We start from the raw sequence: 12,937 nt of genomic DNA on the forward strand, positions 1-12,937 counted from the left end.
ATGAAGTCTGTTGTTGAAGCATTATGGGATGTTTTGTTCTCTTCTCTTTCATATTGTCTGTATATCTACCCATCTGTCAATATAGTTCTGACTTCTACTTTTAAGTGAAGGACTACTTCGTGAGCTTCCTTTTTTTTAAGAGCTCTGGGTTGGGTGAATATCCTGATAATGATATTTTAATTCAGTGTTTGACCTTTTCTGATCCCAATATCAGCACTACTTTCAGAGATGCCACTGAGCCCTATTTACATAATCACTTCTGAGCCAACCCTCATTCTATTCAACCTTATAAGAACAAAAACTTGTTGCAATTGTTCTCTGCAGTTCCTCAAATTCAGATATGAATCTATAATAAAGTTCTGAAACAGCTCAACAACTAGTTGTTAAATTTAGTATACTTACTATAACCTTAAGTGAGGGCTAAAAGGGTAGAAGAAAGATGGGACAAATAGGAAAGGGAAAAAAGAGACAGAAATAAAGAGAGAGAAAAGCTATAAAATGGTTATTTACACCAAGGTAGAAAGGAGAAATGGATGAAGGGTCTTATTTGAGGTAGTAACAGTGCAAGAGGATGCATAGGGAGTAATACAAGCAGGTATAAACTAGAGCTAGGAAAACAAAGATAGGAAGATTGATTCCAATTAATGTTTTAAACCATTAGATGAAGTACATTCAAAAGAGTTGGAAGTACGATGTTGGCTACTAAGTTAATAATTATCATTCAAGTTAAGGACTTATTTATATGATCAAATTTGACACTAGAGTTGTTTATAGTAAAGCATGTCAAGGTGAAGAAAATTCTTTTTGAATCTTGGTTTTAATTTCACTGGGGTTTGTACATTTAGCAGTCTTTGGCTGTGGATCTCTCCCAAGTTACAGAGGCATAGAAGCAATTTCCTCATTGTTATGAACTTCCAACCAGGGGCTTCTGGTTTGTCTGTTCAGGGGTCTGCAGCTGACTGCTCAGAGGGTGTAGTGTTGTGGGTTGGCTGATTCTATTCTGTGCAGTAGTTCAGGATTCAGACTCTGAAGTACCCCTGTGTTTGCTGTGGGTCACCATGTACTGTTCCCCTTACTGCATCCTTTTCATGGTAGGGAAAAATCCCAGTGACTGTCTGTGAGTAGGAATTCTGGTTGTGGATTTTCTGCAAGTGATCTGTGGTGCACAAGTATTCTCCCTGCTGACACTGCTCTCTGAGGTACTGGATTTTTTTATTGATGGAATTATATAATAAAAGAACATATGAGCTCTTAGGACTGGGTATGAAACAGTAATGTTTGGTACTTTTGTTTCACATCTACTGGATGAGAGGCGTGGGTTGAGCAAGGGGATAAACAGGCAAATGTTATCCCTGATACTTATGGATCCACCTGCAACCTCCTGGTACTATGATGACCTGGCACTGTCACATTGGATGGGTATAGAGGCCAGTCTTGCTGGTCTTATTTCAGTGTGTCATAGACTTTACCCAAGGGAATTCTAAAAGCTCTACTCAGAAAAAAATTGTGCCAAGGGGCTATAGACATGACTTCAGGCTTTACAGGCAGACACAGGAGGAAAAATGGACTAAGTCCTTGGCTTGCCTCTAAATATAGTCAACCTTCTCTCTTTCCTTCTTCTATATTTACTCTCTCCTTTCCTTCTCTTTCTTCTTTCTTGTAATCACAGAGCAAGTTTCAAAAAATATAACAGATATCAATGTTATTAACATTTTATAATTCAAGTTCCATCCCTAATTTTCTCAGTTAGAAAAGTGGGAGTTGTTACCTCAATTGTATTTTTACCCCCATAGCTAATCAGAACAATTCTGTCATTTAGGACTCAGGTCAATTGTTCACTCAGAACCCTCTGAAGCTCAAACATACCCATCTTTCAGATTTCCTTCGTTATTCCATTCCATTATTGAGTGAGGATATGGAACTCCATATTAGAATATGACATCAAGCCTGCCCCATGCTAACCCTGGTAACTTTGGTAGCTATTACATCTGGTTGGAGATACTAAGTATGTTGCTGCAGAACTCACTAGAAGCCCTGATCCACCAAAAAAGAGGTAGGAATGACACCAGTGATAAACTTCTTCTGCTGACCTGTTTTTTATTCTGTTCTGATTTTGCCACATCTACAAGACAATTTGGGTCTCTGGACCCAGAATCACCAGGAAATTTTGCAGAGCATGTCTCCATGGTACTGATGGCCCAAAAGTAAATGCTCTGAGTATAGACTTGTCAGTTTTACTGATCACCTGCTATAATAGGGAGTAGATTAGGTTGTGCCAAATGTCTTGGCACTACTTCATCACTCATGGAAACAACCATTTCTATTTTTATTTATAGACTTCATTGGATTCATATTCAATCCTATGGGAACTGGGCCAGCAAACAAACCTGAATAAGAAATATAGTCAATAGGGGCTGTGGTTGTAGCTCAGTGATAAAGCGCTTGCCTAGAACATGTGAAGCACTGGGTTTGATCCTCAGCACCACATAAAAATAAATAAATAAAATAAAGGTATTGTGTCCATCTACAACTAAAAATTTTAAAAAAGAAATATAGGGCTGGGGAGATAGCTCAGCTGGTAGAGTGCTTGCCTCGCAAGCACAAGGCCCTGAGTTCGATCCCCAGTACCGCCAAACAAAAAAAAAAAAAAAAAAAAGAAAAGAAAAGAAAAGAAATATAGTCAGTAGCTAGACACAGTGGTGCATGCCTATAATCCTAGCAAATTGGAAGGCTGAGGCAAGAGGATCACAAGTTCAAGGACAGTTTGGTCAATTTAGTGAGGCCCTAAGCAACTTAGTGAAACCCTACCCTCAAATTTAAAAAATAAATAAAAAGGGAATCCTGTGTTTGGATGAGGTAGGGGTATGGAATTTGAAATAAGACATTTTAGGGGGCAGTCACATTGAACAATAACATTAATGAAAGACGTGAATGAGATGAGGGAGATAGACACACACACACATTTAGGGCAAGAATACCCGATGCAGAAACGAGAGAGCAATACTTCAGGAGCAACGAGGACATGACCACAGCCAGAGCAGAAGGAGGAAGGACAGTACTAGGAGAGAGGGTGAGAGAGATAACTGGTACCCAAACCACATATGGCCTTGTAGAGGACTGTGAGGACTCTTAATTACCCTGACATGTAGTTTTTGAGCAGAGGCATTCGTACGATCTATGTACTTACAGAGGTACTCTGGCTGCTGAATTGATTACCAGTATGGGTGAGGGGGAGGGTGAAGCAAGGGGAGAGTCAGCAAAACACTCCCGCACCCCAGGGGAAGACTGAGGGTGGCTGGGATCAGGGTGGTAGCAGAAGAGGTAGCAAGAAGGGGTCAGAACTCAAGATTCTGAATCCATTTTGACAAGAGAGCTCCCTGGATTTCCTGACAAATGGAAAACAAGGGGTAAGGGAAGAAGTGAAGTGGAGGGTCACTCTGAACTCTATAGCAGGGAGGACTAGAGGCATAAGAGATAATCTTCCCTGCTTGGAATACTACAGGTGAAAAAGGTTTATGGGAGAAGATGGGAGCATTCAGTTTGGGACCTGTGAATGTGGGTCAAGTCTTCTGAAATTTTCTCAATGAACTAGAAAAGAAGATCATCATCTAGAAGTAAAGAGCATGAAAGTGGTTGTAGGGTGTCTCCCACGTCCAGCGTGGATGAGGGAAAGGGTTTCTGTCGGAGGGATGAGCCAGCTATAGATTAATCACTAAGAAACTTATTTAATAAAATAATCACAGGAGACAATTAACTTTTTAAATCAAAGGGGGCATGACAGATTAAGCCATGCTAAGATCTGGCTTCTAACAAAAATGGAGGAGTCCACCTTCCCTTTATTTATAGTCGTACAGGTAAAGAGGGACCAGGAGGAGCTTCTTCTGTGAGGAACAGGATGGGGTGGAGTTAAGGAAGCCATTTGCTCTAGTGGGTTATCCCAGCAGGATTAGCAGATTCTCAGGCAGTGAGCACTCTGCATGGAAGTCATATACCCCAGGCTATCTGAAACAGTCTCTCATGACTACCAGTTCCTGGAAGTCAGATTTCTGTGTCTCATGGCTCAGCCAAGCCTGATTCTGCTAGTCATGGATGGCTTGCCACAAGGAGTGTTGGAAATTTAAAGTGGGAAAGTAAGTTGAAAAACAGAAAGTTGGTCAGACACAGTGGCACATGGCTATAAACTTCAGCAACTCCTGGGGCTGAGGCAGGAGGATCTCAAGTCTGAGATCAGATTCTGAAATTAGTGAGAACCTCGGAATCTGTGGAGACACCATGTCTCAAAATTTTTTAAAAATGAAAAAATGAAAAAAATAAAAATAAATGAAAAAAGGGCTGGGTGTTAAAGTTCTGTTGTAGAGCATGACCCTGGGTTCAATCCCCAGTACTGAATCAAGACAAAATAACACCAAACCAACCAACCAACAAACAAAAAACAGAAGGCTGGGCAAGTTCCAAGACAAAGGACAAATGAGTAGTTAGAGCATTTACATTGAAAACCTGGCAGAAAGATATTTTAGTTTAGATAGAAAGAGACATTGATTGCTCCAAATTCAGGCAATGTTCATTCTTTATGACCCACTCATTTGTGCTGTTCTTCCAGCCTCTGAATACAGGTTTGCTTTTGCTGGAGAAGATGGCATGCACAGATCTGGTAACCCTTACCCTTACCTCCTGGGTCATGTTACAGAGGCAACAATTGGGCTATAGGACACAATCCTCCCAGACTTGACTGAAGAAAACTAGGGGCAGGTTCACAAACAAGTTTCAAAGACCTTCCTGGCCTTCTTTGTCCAAACTTCCATATGGGTACATACAGATCCTATGAAGTGTTTTATTCTAGAAAAAAGGACCAAGGACCATGCACTAATAGAACAGACAAGAAATATATTGCCAGAATAAGTATGTCAGACAATGGGAACATATATCTGTTCCTTAACCTGGAAGTTCTAAAAAAGAAAACCAAGAAAATCTACTGGAATCCACTGGTCTGGGAACCACATTGGGCTAGAGATGAAGATGAAATGAAACCATAGCTGTATTCATTGAAAGTTAGCTTCCTCATATCTAGAATGGAAATAGTTGAAGTATCAGTGTTCCCATGTCACTGTGACAATTAAATGAGGGAATATAGAGGAAGTCAGCAAGTGATAAATCCAGAATGGATGTAGGCAATTATTGGCACATATCAAAAAATACCATGGCAGATATTTGTTTTCCTCTAACCACCTCTTTCCCTTGTCTCTACAGGGAATTCTATTACCACAATAATGTAGCTAAGTTATATGCCAAGTAATAGATAATCATAAATCTCAATATTCAGAACAAAAAGGATGAATACTGTCTTGTATTTGGAGAAGAGGTAGTTACTGAGTGTAGGAAAAGAATTTAAAATCTTAGTCAACTGGAACCCATCATCCAATACAAAGGATCAAAGACTTGCCACTGCCCTGGACTTAATCAGCATTCCAATTTAAGGCAAATAGGGAGATGCCTATAAACAGGGCATGCAGAACTCTTTCCATGTTCTACCTTATAATATAGCAAACCACCAACCCACCTACCTATTGCCCCCACCCTTTCTCACCTATTCAGGCCATTCACCCCGCCTTGTCTAGTTACACTTCTTTTGCCTCAGACCCAATTTTCTCAGGTAATTTGGTCAAGGACCTCTGGATATTTGCTCAAACCATCCAACCCTGAATCTTATAGTGGCCACTCTTTCAGGAGGCATAGATTTGGGGTTTCTCTTCACTGTGCACCCCTTGTCTACAAAAGGAGAACCAGATCTAGTGATGGGTGTACAGCTTTTCAACTCCCCTCCATCCTCCAGACTGAGATGAGCCACAACCCAATATGTACTTATAATTTATTTTACTCAATTTATGATGCTGTTGTCATCACGGTTTCATATTCATGCTGAGCAACAGGATTGTTTAAAATATCACTCATGGTCGATTGTGCCAATCCTTTGAAACTTCTAGAACTACACAGGACATACTGTACTGTGCGCCCAGTCCAAATTCTTTTTTTTTTTTTTGAGAACGTATGTATTTCTGACTAGTAGAACATGATTTTTTTTATTGTAAACAAATGGGATACATGTTGTTTCTCTGTACATGGCGTAAAGGCATACTATTTGTGTAATCATAAATTTACATAAGGTAATGTTGTTTGATTCATTCTGTTATTTTTTCCCTTCCCCCCACCCCTCCCACCCCTTTTCCCTCTATACAGTCCTTCCTTCCTCCATTCTTGCCCCCCTCCCTAACCCTAACTCTAACCCTAACACTAACCCCTCCCTCCCCCCATTATGTGTCCTCATCCACTTATTAGCAATATCATTCAACCTTTGGTTTTTTGAGATTGGCTTATCTCACTTAGCATGATATTCTCCAATTTCATCCATTTGCCTGCAAATGCCATAATTTTATCATTCCTTATGGCTGAGTAATATTCCATTGTATATATAGGTATATATACCACAGTTTCTTTATCCATTCATCAATTGAAGAACATCTAGGTTGGTTCCAGTCCAAATTCTTAACCAGTGCTTTCTGCCAATAGCACTGGAGATCGGTATATGAAACACTCCTCTTCCCCTGACAGTAATGGAAAGCCCAATAGCGATCTAATCTGGAAGGAGAAGACTTAGGGGAACCTTAGGAGAAAAGTACAGATGGGAAGGCAGGCCATAAAGATGAAAAGAATCAGGATTCCCCAACCTCTGTATTCTGTAGGATCCAGTGTACAGAGAGGCCTTTAATCTACAGCGCTTAAAATCCTAACCTAGCAGTGTTTTATTGTCCACACTCTAATACTAGCACTTCCTGGTTCCACTAGGCCCTACTACAATAAGTCTCTATTCCTGATGCTAGTTTTTGAGTCTAGGAACAACTGAAGGTAATGAACTACCATACATCTATATGTTTTGTTAATGTATGTTTCTGTTGGTAAGGCAGGAGACAACAGAAAAGGAGGAAGAAAAATTTTCCCTTTTCAGGTCACCAAAACCATGTAGGGTCATTCCTACAACACTAACTTCTGGGAGAAGCCAATCTAATCACCAGTATAAATAGAGATACACCCATGGAACTGCTCCATTTTATTTCCTTTCATCATCTTTCATTATCTGATACTAAACAGATAATTTGCTTATTGTCCAACTCCACCCACTAGGATGAATAGTCAGTTCCAGAGATGCATCCTTAAATGCTTCCAGTTTCCAGGTCCTGCTACATAACAGGATGCTTCATGAAGGAATGGATTGTATGCATGGTGGATGACACCCTTAGGAGTTCGAGGCTAGCAAGCTTTCTTTCTCCCACCCAATCCCTGACCCACAGGGTTAAAAACAACAGTAGACACTTCCTGCCAAGCAGCTTCACCGCACAGGCAATGCCGCTGGAAGGGGAACCCCGTAGAGTGCTAACACTCAGATGGACTGAGCTTGTCCATTGCAGCATTATACCTCCAGGTGACCCTCAGGGCACAGGACTAACATCTTCCCTATTCTCACTCTATTACTCTCTGTAAGGGACCCCACGAAAACCACGCCAGACACGGGAAATCACATAAGGGAGTTTATTAAGCAAAGTGTCTCCCTGCAGGGTAAGAGAGAAAATGAGAGGGAAAGAAAGGGAACAAGAAAAGGCGCACGCTAGAGTGGAAAAGCAAGGAGGAAGCAGTTGAATTCCACCGGGCTACCAGGGGACCAATAACGGAGAAGGAAACTTTCAAGCTGACTGATGAACCAATAGCTAGCTAGGATGTTCACAGATTGACAAGTGGTTGGGAGGTGGGGAAAATGGCTGCATCAGAAAGAGCAGCTTTGTATTACATTCCCCCGTTTCTGTTTTTATAAGAAAATCTTTTGTTCTCCAGTTCTTTCTGAAGCCTTCTCTCCCCTTCGTGCCTAAGTGACTGGGGCTGGTTTTACAGGTGAGATGTAAAAAGTCCATTCTCCTTCCAGACTTCCAAAGGCAGATGGTTTTCATGGACTTCATTTCCTCGATTTGACTGATCCCCTATTTCTATACTAACTGCCCATCCCCAATTCTGGCTTCATTCACCCCTCTAATTTTAGGAACTCCTTCACTGCTGTAGGGAAAGGGAATGATGACCAATCTGGCTTCTTTGAGCTGAAAGGGGGCAGCATGGGGCAAGCAGTTTGGAGTTCCCTTTTTAGAAATCAGATCAATTGAGGGGTCCATGGTAGAAGTCCGGTTGGGGAAGAGCAGGTTGTAAAGGCATCTGGGGATGGGTGCTTCTATGAGAGAAGAACAAAAAGACATGAGTATTGAAATGAGATTAATACAATTGCAGAATCTGGAACATGCCAATGAATATCATAAAGAAGACAGAAGTCAATAATTCCTCACCAGGGGGTGGAAGAACTGAGAAGTTGTTCCCATAACAAGGCCTAGCAAAGGCTGGAGAGGACAAGGCCTTTATTTGGGAACTTTAACATTGTCCAGGTTATCAGGAATGTAAACACAACATTTAGTAGAGATCTCTATACTTCTCTTACTAGCAAACATAGATTAAGCCTATTTGTGTCTGTAGGCCTTAAACTGACTAAAACTTCTGACTCTGTCAGTCTCTCTTGATAGTTATCAGGCACACTTGCCTAAGAATCTCTCTTTTGTAGCTTTTAGTCTTTATTCTAGTGGGCTAACACAAGTGTACATCTTAAGTTACATTTAAGTATTATTTCTTTTAAATGCCCAAGAATGGCTATATTTTGGTTTTAACTGTTTTGCTAAGTGTCTAAGATCAAGCTAGTCAAAGTGACCTATTCCTGTCTGTTAAAGAGTCAGCTGAGTTCCCATAGGGGTCACTCATAGAGAACTTAAGAGCAGCTTCTTAGCTCTATTAGTGCCATTGGTTAGGCAGGGTCTCCTCGATGAGGTGGCTTCCATTGAAAGCACCAGAGACGTCTACCTTTTTCCTTGACCCTCCTCTGCAGCAGGTGCACTGAGTGGCTTTTCCTTTAGTGGCCTCATCAATCTCCTTGCTCAGGAGGTTGTGTGACCCAGAGTTGCAAACCTCCTTAGAGAAGTCCTCTTGTTCCCTGGGTTCAGGCTGATTTTGGGGGCAAGACCCAAATATGGACTTTTCTTGACCTCTGTATTTAATCTCAATCTCTATGTTTGATCTTAACCATCAAGCAAGTCAGTCTCACCAGTCATAAAGTAAGAGTATTGGGCTTTAGCTTCAATGTCTATAACTTTAGAGTTATTTACCCCTTTTTGTCTAATTGGGGTCTACATTATCTGTCCTATAGGTGATGGCTTATTCCAAGTTAATTTATAGTATTCGCTCTTGAAGCAGTACTTCTGCAAAATATTGATCAGGCAACAATTAGAGTTTACAAGGAAAATACAAAATGGAATCACCAACAGAAAAAACATTGTGCAATAGCTGTCTTGAATTTTGGCTGAGTTATTCATTATATCCCCTGTTTGAGATAACAGTAATCTTTACAACAAACATCAAACTTTTGAACACAACTTTAAATGAGTTAGTCTGGCTTACTTTGGAGTCATTCTAATGTGCAGCAGGGTTGTGAGGCAGAGCCTTATCTCAGGTAAGGCGGGGCTTTTAGCTCTGTTCTCTGATGGAAATGCAGATCTAAAGAGTTATGTCAGCAATCTTTATATATGTGCAATGTTAGGTTCCAAAGTTACTGTAAGGTGTGCAGGAACCAGAGAAGGGAGCTGATGAACACTGGTTATCTAGCAAAAGAATTCCTTCCTGCCCAAGAGCTGTATGCTTGAGATCAATGTACTGCCACAGCAGTTAGGCATCTTGTGCCCCTGCACAGGAACACTCCCAGGCACCAGGCATGCCACAGCCATGAGGTCATCAGAGACCCCAATCTCAATCACTGTTGTCCCATTTTTGCTACTGCACATTACATTCTTTCTTAAATGTCATTTTAAGAAGTTTACATATATTGACTCCTGAGTCTATATGAACATTAGTTAACACAATTTAACATTATATCTAAAACATGAATTAAAGAAAGGCTGGGAGAGCTTTTAAGTTTCCTTTTGTGTGGCAAAGTGGTAAAATGCTTTCATGCTTAACCTTTAAACAAATCAGGCTCTCAATAACTTTTAGAAATACTTTTAACAAATTTTACATATACCCTATTGATGACAGGTCCTCTATAGAACATTAAATGATTTGTTTACCATTACAGACATGTTTAATTTGAAGAATAGCAGCTTGATAAATTTTCTGCTTTAAAGGCTTGTATAACTGGAAAATATGAACACATTTAATATACAAAGAATAATGTTTAAGTATGTTACCCCATGGAATAACTTTGTAAATTAATCAGATGTCTCTAACAAACACGTTTGAGTAATCCCATGCATATCAACTGTAATTCACTCATCTTATTGTAAAAAAAACAAGATATCAGACAAGTGTAAAAAAAACAAGATATCAGACAAGTGTAAACAGTATTTGCTGTCTCTTTCCTGTTGAAGAAAAGTCCTGGAAAAATTGATGTGATTTAAGATGCAGGGCCCAAAAGTGAGAAGTAAAAGCAATACCCATCAGGGTGGACATGAGGGTGGTGAACCAGGGGGACCAGCTGTACCAACTCTCAAACCATCCGTGATGTGCTTCTCGATCTCGTTATCTTATTTCTAATCTTTCTCTAAGTTTGGACATGGAATCTTTTATTACACCAGAGTGATCTATGTAAAAACAACATTCTTCTTTTAGTGCAGCGCATAATCCACCATCCTTAAGGAATAGGAGATCTAAGCCTCGCCTATTCTGTAGTACTACCTCAGATAGAGAGGTCAGTGACTCCTCTAGTTTTGTGATGGATTGCTCTATAGCCTTCAGATCCTCATCTACAGCTGCCCGTAACCCTTCGATGTTCTGGGGAGTCTGAACAAGTGCAGTGGTCCCTGTACCTACTCTGGCCACTACTCCTAGCCCCAACAGGATGGCCAAAGTGAGCGAGATTGGTTCCCTCTTCTGTCTACGGGGCCGTAGGTCGAACTCGGCCTTGAAAGAACTTGCCTCGTGGTAGATAACTCTAGGTACTAGCTGTATGAGGGCACAGTAGTCTTTGGTGGTGTTGAACACTGATGAGGAAATGCATGGGGTCAGTCCTGTACTGCAGGCCCACCATCCACCTTCCGGGGGGGACCAGATAGTAATTGGTAGTTGTTTGGGGGCTTCTTATGGTCCGATTGCACAGATGCATACAGTTTGTAGGGACTGTGCCTAAGCAAGTGCCACGCCCAGAGACTTCTGTAAGGGTAAGTTTGCTGTTCGACCCCCAGCTACAGGAGTCATGGGAGGTGGTATTGTTAAAGGTCCCCGAGAAGGTGATGCCCTCATAATACGGAGGGCTTGACAGCAAACATAGCCAGCAAGACTCAGTCAGGTTAGGGTTGGAAGCGTTGAGGACGCTGAAGGCTCCCTGTATCAGATTAAGGAGTCTCTGCCCTGTGCTCAGTATCTTGGGTGTATTTGCTAGGCCAGGGACTGAGGGAATTGTAACTGGGTTGAGCCGAGCTGTATCATCGGACTTATTTGTTGGGGCTCAGGAAACAGGCGGCCTGATATGGGCGGTTGGTGACCGCTGTTCAGATAGTACTAGGTTAGGCCCTACCTGGACGGTGGTTGGGGTTTCAATCTTAAGCTTGATAGAGAAGGTAAATCCATTGTCCCATCCTGACAAATAGAAACGGAATCCCCATGTTCTCCCTTTTATCCATTCACGCAATAGCCTTCCTTTCTCCGTGAAGGAGATGTTCAGAGGATTACACCACCCTTGGTTGTTACAGTTGGCTGCCGTAAGATTTTGCTGTACGGTTATTAAATCCCAGGAGGAGGTGGAGTGTCAATAAGTGTTGCCAGTAGTCTCACACCCCCATGTGGAGCAATAATAATGATCTATACCTCCGCACACCCTGGTCATATTCTGTGACCTCCCATCCCGGGGGCAGACATAGAAAGGGGTCTGTTTTAGATTGTCACGGGAGCGTGGGTAGTTACAGCCTGGGTCGTACCCTTCAACTAGGCGGTATTCTGCTCCCCCGAAAGGCCTGGGTGATGTTGGCCAATGTTTACCGGCCTCCTCAGAAGTCAGGGTAGGAATGTCCCAATTATCTAACCCAGCTACTAAGGCGCAGATGTCTGGGGTTAGGGATGGCCACCAAGCCCAAAGGGGATTCTCCCTGGTGGTGCTCCATATTATATCTCCAGTCTGGGAGAGAACCTGCCATGTTAGTCGTTGGGGGGCATGAGGGTTAGGACTACTTATCGGTGGCAGGTGCGTCAACAGGAGCAGGAACACGGTGAATGCGGAGCTTGAGGGGGTTGTCCATTTTTTCCACTTTCCACGCTGGATCTGGTGGTGGTACGGGCTTGACATGCGAAGCATGGATCCAGGCAGCGATGCCATCGGAGTACTGCAGTCGGAGTAGTGAGTAGCACTATGTATGGTCCTTTCCACCTTGGTTCCGGGCTGGCCGCACGGTGGCACCAAACGTACGCTGAGTCTCCGACCTGGAACTGATGAGGTACCTGCAGTTCTCCAGGCTTGTAGGCCCCGACCAACTAATTCCACACTTCCCTCTGCACAGTCTCAAGGGCTTTTAATCTGGTGTACAGAGATTGAGAGGGGGTAAGATTCTGGGGAAGGAAGGTGTTGTATGGTAATGAGTGGGGGGTGAGTCCCATAAAGAATTTCAAAAGGAGTTAGCTTGAGGGAGCCAGGGGTATTGCGCACCCGAAACAAAGCAAAGGGAAGGAGGATTGTCCAGTCTGTTATGCCAGTCTCTAAGGATAATTTAGTCATCACCTCTTTTAAAGTTCTATTCATTCTTTCTACCTGCCCTGAGCTTTGGGGCCTATAAGCACAATGTAATTTCCAATCAAGCCCCAGGATTTTGGCCAGCCCCTG

The sequence above is a fragment of the Sciurus vulgaris genome, assembly GCF_902686455.1.
Source record: "Sciurus vulgaris genome assembly, chromosome: X".
In the NCBI taxonomy this organism is placed as follows: Eukaryota; Metazoa; Chordata; class Mammalia; order Rodentia; family Sciuridae; genus Sciurus; species Sciurus vulgaris.